This window comes from Pituophis catenifer, unplaced genomic scaffold, assembly GCF_029215685.1.
Source record: "Pituophis catenifer annectens isolate HBS135680 unplaced genomic scaffold, rPitCat1.0.hap2 SCAF_13, whole genome shotgun sequence".
NCBI lineage: Eukaryota > Metazoa > Chordata > Lepidosauria > Squamata > Colubridae > Pituophis > Pituophis catenifer.
Window position 1 is genome coordinate 16,339,314 of NW_027256893.1, and position 7,316 is coordinate 16,346,629.

At 43.4% G+C, this 7,316-nt stretch overlaps 1 protein-coding gene across 1 annotated transcript in view; it reads right to left on the minus strand.

Annotated features, from left to right (window-relative positions):
- Positions 1 to 820, minus strand: part of DPY19L3 (dpy-19 like C-mannosyltransferase 3) — a 37,037-nt gene extending 36,217 nt beyond the window's left edge. The window contains exon 1 of the mRNA XM_070952714.1: positions 736 to 820. The gene's annotated coding sequence lies outside the window, so the exon portion shown is untranslated. The remainder of the gene's footprint in view (positions 1 to 735) is intronic.
- Positions 821 to 7,316: the final 6,496 nt, after the last annotated feature.

Sequence of the window (7,316 nt, forward strand, 5' to 3'; positions counted from 1 at the left end):
AGAGATAGATATATAGATATAGATAGATAGGTAGGTAGGTAGGTAGGTAGATAGATGATAGAGATAGATAGATAGATAGATTAGATAGATAGATAGAGATAGAGATAGAGATAGATATATAGATATAGATAGATAGGTAGGTAGGTAGGTAGGTAGATAGATATAGAGATAGATATGTAGATAGATAGATAGATAGATAGATAGAGATAGATAGATAGATAGAGATAGAGATAGATAGATAGAGATAGATAGATAGATAGATAGAGATAGAGATAGATAGATAGAGATAGATAGATAGATAGATAGAGATAGAGATAGATAGATAGAGATAGATAGATAGAAAGATAGATAGAGATAGAGATAGATATATATATAGATAGATAGAGATAGATAGATAGATAGATAGATAGATAGATAGATAGATAGATAGATAGATAGATAGATAGATAGTGTGTATATAGGTCCGCCTAGATCCGGATCTAGGCGGACCCAATGCAGTCGTTCTTGGGGAGACCCCGATTCCGAAGACCGGATCCCCGAGCAGCATCCCTACACGTGTGTTTTCCAGCAGCAGCAGCAGCAGCAGCAACCAAGGCCCGGATCAGCCGCTTCCCGGGGTTCCTCCCGCAGCCGGCCTAACCCAGCCCGGCCCCGCAGCGCCTCCGATGCGCTCCCCGGCCGCCGCCCCATCGCTTTGCCCGCCCGGGGAGCCTCGGAGCGGCGGGATCCACCTACCTGCCGGCAGCGGCGGAGGCGCAGGGCGGGCGGCGTTCCGGGAAAAGGCGGCCTCGGCTGGGTTGGGCGCCGGAGGAAGGCAGGCAGGCGGGCGGGAGCGCAGCCGGGGCGAAAGGAGGAGCCAGCCGGGCTCGGCTCTTGCATCGACTGGGGAGGAGGATGCAAAGAAAGAGCCGGTCGGTGGGTGCAACAGGCGGGCTTAGTGGGGCTCCGCTTAGCCGCGCAACGCGCGTGGATAGGCGCGCAAGAACGAGACCTTCTCCCCGAGGCGAGCCACGGCTTTTGCGCGCATCCTGCCTGCTTTTCTTGGCGTCCGACTGGAAGGGAAGCTGCCGCTGCTGCCTTTCCATGGAGGGGGGTGGGAAAAGCAGGGGTGAAATCCAACAGGTCCTGACGAACCGGTAGCGGAAATTTCGAGTAGTTTGGGAGAACCAGCAATTACCACCTCTGGCTTGGCCCCAGAGTGGGGGTGGGAATGGAGATTTTGCAGTATCCTTTCTCCAGGAGTGGGGGTGGGAATGGAGATTTTGCAGTATCCTCTCCCAGGAGTGGGGAGGGAACGGAGATTTTGCAGTATCCGTGGAGTGGGGAGGGAATGGAGATTTTGGAGTATCCTCTCCCAGGAGTGGGGAGGGAACGGAGATTTTGCAGTATCCGTGGAATGGGGAGGGAATGGAGATTTTGCAGTATCCTCTCCCAGGAGTGGGGAGGGAATGGAGATTTTGCAGTATCCTCTCCCAGGAGTGGGGTGGGAATGGAGATTTTGCAGTATCCTTCCCCTGGAGTGGGGTGGGAATGGAGATTTTGCAGTATCCTCTCCCAGGAGTGGGGAGGGAATGGAGATTTTGCAGTATCCGTGGAGTGGGGAGGGAATGGAGATTTTGCAGTATCCTCTCCCAGGAGTGGGGAGGGAATGGAGATTTTGCAGTATCCTCTCCCAGGAGTGGGGAGGGAATGGAGATTTTGCAGTATCCTCTCCCAGGAGTGGGGAGGGAATGGAGATTTTGCAGTATCCTCTCCCAGGAGTGGGGAGGGAATGGAGATTTTGCAGTATCCTCTCCCAGGAGTGGGGAGGGAATGGAGATTTTGCAGTATCCTCTCCCAGGAGTGGGGTGGGAATGGAGATTTTATTTTATTTTATTTTATTATTTTATTTTATTATTTATTTATTTATTATTTTTTATTTATTTCGTCAAGCATGTATTAGATAACAGATATTAAGTATTGACATAATTATGGATACAAGCGAAAGGGGACGTAAAGGTGAATCGGTTGCCAAGGGGCTGAATTTTGATCTCGTGTGACCATTGGGGATGCTGCAACGGTCATTAAGTGTGAAAAACAAGAAAACCCGAAGTTGTTTTTTCCGGTGCCCTTGTAACAGTAACAGAGTTGGAAGGCACCTTTGAGATCATCCAGTCCAACCCCCTGCTCAAGCAGACCTGTACTAGGCAGGGGTAAAATCCAGCAGGTTCTGGAGAACCGGCAGCGGAAATTTTGAGTAGTTCGGAGACCCGGTAAATACCACCTCTGGCTGGCCCCAGAGTGGGGTAGGAATGGAGATTTTGCAATATTCTTTCCCCCATAGTGGGGAGGGAAGAGGGATTTTGCAGTATTCTCCCCTGGAGTGGGGTGGGAATGGAGATTTTGCAGTATCCTTCCCCTGCCACGCCACCAAGCCATGCCCACAGAACCGGTAGGGAAATTTTTTTTTAGATTTCACTCCTGGTACTAGGGATTCGAACCACCGAACTGCCGACCTTTCTGATCGACAAGCTCAGTGTCTAGAAAAGTTGGTCTTCCGTTTTCCCGGCATGAGCATGCCCGCTGGCCAGCTGATTGGCCCATGCGCATGCACCGCAGTAACTGGAAGACTTGCTGAGCGGTGCACACGTGTGTGCTGGAAACCAGAAGTACCTTATCTGGTGTGTGCATGCCCCCCGGGCAGCTCCTCTTTCTGGTTGTGGCACTGAGGAGGGTGCACACACAGATGAAGCGCACTTTTCGGCACTTGGTGCCACCCGCGCTGTTCTAGAGTGTCATGTTAGGTGAATCCACGTAGTTGTAGTTTTTGGAACAAAGTGTGATTCAGCCATGGATTGGCATGGTCTTCCCATGTTGAATTAAAATTGCTAGAGTTCGTAATTTCTCTAAATAAGTAGAACCGTTGTAAGGAGATGCAACTTGGCTCCAGATCTAACGGATGGTGGATCCGGCTTCCTTTGTACTTTTAAATCTTCTGTGACCAATTCGAATGCCTTTCGCGTTTCAAGAGCTGGAGAAGATTTCCGTGTAAAACAAAGCAAAATCGCCATCTACTTTTGCACTTAGAGATTAACAAGATTGCCCGCTATATTATTATTATTATTATTTTAAAAGAAACCAACAGAAAAGCGGGAGTTTCACTGCTTTGCTCTGTTTGCTTTCAAGTGGTTCATTTCACAGTAAATCAAGAGCATGCTACCGATGTAATCAACAAAGGAGTTTATTACCAAAATACAATTAGTCAATACATGACAAAACTTCTGTAAAAGTAAAATAAATTATTCTAACTGTTGTTCAGTATCTCGTAAGGTAGTCAAAGTAGCTCTATACAAAGCCTGCGTCCGTCGTTTCTAAACAAGACAATTCTAAAGAGAGTTTAAGGCATGCAGTTTAATGTGCGGATCTTACAAAATAAGCCATCCTATCAGTAAGATACAATAAGGGAGAGAGAGAAAGAAAAAAAAAAAAAGAGAGAGAGAACAACAACAACAAAGTCTGTGATCTTCTACATGTCAGTTTTCTATACGTTTTTATACTTTGGCTATAAAAAGCAGTGCCATTGTATTACAATTCTTTTTCTTAAAAAAATATAAATGTATCCATGCTCATGAATATCAAATGCAAAAGTCTATTAAATATATTTTTAACATTACTTTGGAGCACCGACTGTACATTTTATTCATTTATTTAGTGATTAAATAAGAGCATTAAAGTTCAGAAACTGGGCAGTCGTTTCACTTGCCTCTCAAGGGAAAGACGCCGTGTGAAGCTGTAAAATAGCCTCTCTCGGCCAAGCTGTTAATGCCATACTTAATTGTGGAAGCAGGGCCTGTTAAGTATAATATTCTGTTTTCCAAGTAAGCTATTTAATGCAATCGTATGGAATGACCTCAGACTAAAGATTTTAGTCTGCTCAGACAGGAGAGCAAAGAGTGAATTGCACTGGTGCTTCTCGCATCCTAGATGTCTGGTTTACTTCTGCATCCACTAAGGTTCAAGCCATCTTTGCATAATATCTGCATATATCAAGACCAAACCATCTACAGGCTAACATTTCCTAGGGAAAAAAAATGCAAATCTCGGCTTGCTTTCTAGGGGTGTGTGTGTGTGTGTGTGTGTGTGTGTGTGTGTGTGTGTGTGTGTTATATGCGCCTTACCTACATACTACTTGTTGTGCACAAATATCCAGTGAGTGCAAATGTGATTTCAACCACTTTTCGTATTTTTCTACTCTGTTCTTAGCAGAGTTTTACAACTGGGGGGTTCAGCTTGAACCATGCTGAATTCTTTAGCATAGCATGTATTCAATACAGTACGTTGAATACAATGGGAGGCAATCACGGAATAAGGTGGCTATCACGGATAAACTCTGCTCCCTAAAAAGAGTATATAAAAACTGCAGCTTGAAGTATAAACGGGAAGTTTATCGATAAGAACTAGAAACTAAAACCGACTTTAATTCAGAGCACTGAGTTCGGCTCCTACATAAATTAAAGCAAACAGTATAATTAGCTAGTCTAAACATCATTTTACCAATATGCAAAAACTGAAAAAGAAGACATGCTATATATCTGAAAAGTGCTTTTTGATAAAAAGGAAATTCATGACATCCAAATAAGGTACATCTCGAACATTTTTCCCCCCTAAGGCAAGTAACATGATCAATAAACTCCTTTCAGGCTCAAGACTGAAGAATGTCAGTTTAAAATTGGTTGGCTTCTTGTGCAAATGAAGGTAATGTCACTCTTTTAGTACTGACTAGTCACTTAATTTCTTATTTTAAAAATTCTCTTGTTTAACAATGTGAGTTGAAGATTACATACAGAAAATACACTTATTTATTCTTGTGCATTTTTTTTTAAAAAAATTACATGCCTAAAAATTAATAGCTAACTTCAGGAGGAACTTCACTGCTGTTGTATACAGTAAGCGTATACTTTTACCATTTTCTTGTAGTGTGCTAAAGAGGCATGATCTATTATGAAGAATGAAAATAAACAAAGGACAGCTACCGTGGCTTGAAAGGGAAAATTAAAAATGAAATTTTAACCTGGGCAATTTTATAACAGAGCCTAACCAGGTTACAATAAAGAGATGGTTTATTCCAACAAAAGGGGATGAAATATTGATCTTTATTAGTATGAGTGCAGATGCTTAAAGGAGTACCCCCAAATTTCCTCTTTTGCAAGCACATCAGAAATTCATGCTTGAGGATAAAATGTCAACAGAAAAATGAATACAAAGATAGGAGTCCAATATCTTAAAATCCGTTCTCACCAGTCTCATTTCCATTTTCTTGACTGGGAAAGTCAGTATCCTGAAATGGACACATGCCAGTGATGGGTTGCTACCGGTTCGCCCCGGATTGGGCGAATCGGTAGTGGCGGCTGCGAGAGACTCTGCTCACCCGCCTGGACGTCTCTGCTCATGCGCAGAAGTGGTGTGTGCGCACGCATGCCCACAAGCGAACTGGTAGCGATGGAATTTGAAACCCACTACTGACACATGCCCTCAGTTTCCCCTTAGATGAGGAATGTCTAACCTTGACAATTTTAAGACTTGTGGACTTCAACTCCCAGAATTCCCCAGCCAGTCGGCTGGGGAATTCTGGGAGTTGAAGTCCACAAGTCTTAAAGTTCCCAAGGTTGGACACCCGTCTTAGATGTTCTGTTCCTTAAAAAAAAAAGTTTCTCCACCTCAGCAACTTTGAGGTGCATGGGCTTCATCTCCCAGAATCCCCCAAATTCTGGAAACTCAAATCCATGCATCTTATTGTTAATGTGGTTGAGAAAAGCTGCCTTAAAGGACACCCTGGAAACGACCACATTCTACATCCTATCTAACCGTAATCCTAACCTGACATATTCCTATAAATCAAAAATGGGTAACTTGTTTGGCGGTAGATGATTATAAAAGTAAAAGGTCGGGCAAAGGAAAAAGCTGTCATTTTCTTCTGATTTTTCTTTTTCTTTTGGCAAGAGTTACCAGGTAACTGTAGGCAGTAGGCTCTTCTCAAATTCCAGACTTGGCAAATTCAACTCCCAGAGTTCCTCAGCCAGCCATGGTGGCTGGGGAATTCTGGGTGTTGAAGTCCACAAGTCTTAAAGTCGCGAAATCTGGGGTCCTCCCAGACTATTACAACACTCTCTTTTCATACAATTTAGAAAGAAACAACATGCAGTATTAAACAATGCAAAAAAGGAGGAATCCTACATTGGGTAATACAAAATGCTTTCAAAAACTATTCCCCATTCAGCATTTAAAGCGTGAAAAACTATTTACACAAAGTTTTCCATTTGCCTAACTTCACACTTCAGAAATATTTGGGGTGAGGGCAGGGAAGGAGACACCCAACTCAAGTAGCACCATAAAAACTGTTGTGGTTTTAAACTCTGCTCAAATACAAATATAAATAGATCAATAAATAGACAAGAGGAAGGTATCTCGCCAAGTCTTGCAAAATAATTCAAAATTGCATATAAAGCCACTTGTAAGCATCCAGCTACTTGACTGAAAGGAAATGCAGTAGGCGCGACGTGAGCTGAGAGAGAACTGTTAAAAGGAAGCCTCCAACTGCATTTCATACAAAGAATAACATGGGTTTTGTAGTACTGAGAAGAGAGACTGTTAAGTAGCGTGGAAATCACTGGCGGAGAAAGGAATCCATGGCATAAGACAGAGGTCTCCAAACTTGGCCATTTTCAAGACTTGTGGACTTCAACTCCTAGAATCCCCAGGTCAGCATGCATGGCTGGCTGAGAAATTCTGGAAGTTGTAGTCCCTAAGATTTAAAGTTGGCAAGAAGGGAGACCTCTGGCATAGAGATTGTAACACCTGCCAAATCCTAATAGTGTAATGTCACAAGGTTGTCAGAAAGAACAGCAGAGTTCAGCTAAGAACGCACAAAACCTTGTGATGTCTTTTACTTTCCTGAGGTCTTTTTTTTCCCTGGAGATGAGAAGGAATGAAATTAATCTTCCTTCTCATTTTGATGGAACAATCCCTCCGTCAGATTAAAAGATGCCCGAGACTGGAAGGGACCTGTTCGTTTTCCGCAGGGTTTTTTTAATTGGAGTTGCAATGGACTTTTGTATAGAGATTTTGCAATGTTATTTGATGAGAGGGAGAGAGGCAGAGGCAGAGGCAGAGAGGGAGAGAGAGAAAGAGAGGAAGGGAGGGATAGATTGATCCCTTGGACTGCACCGCTTCGGAGTTGGATTAACATTTTATTTTATATCTTGTGGCCCTTCTAAAATGAGGCATGCTTAAGCACGCTGAAATGAAATACTAATAAATATCTGCTTAACCCAGAGGTC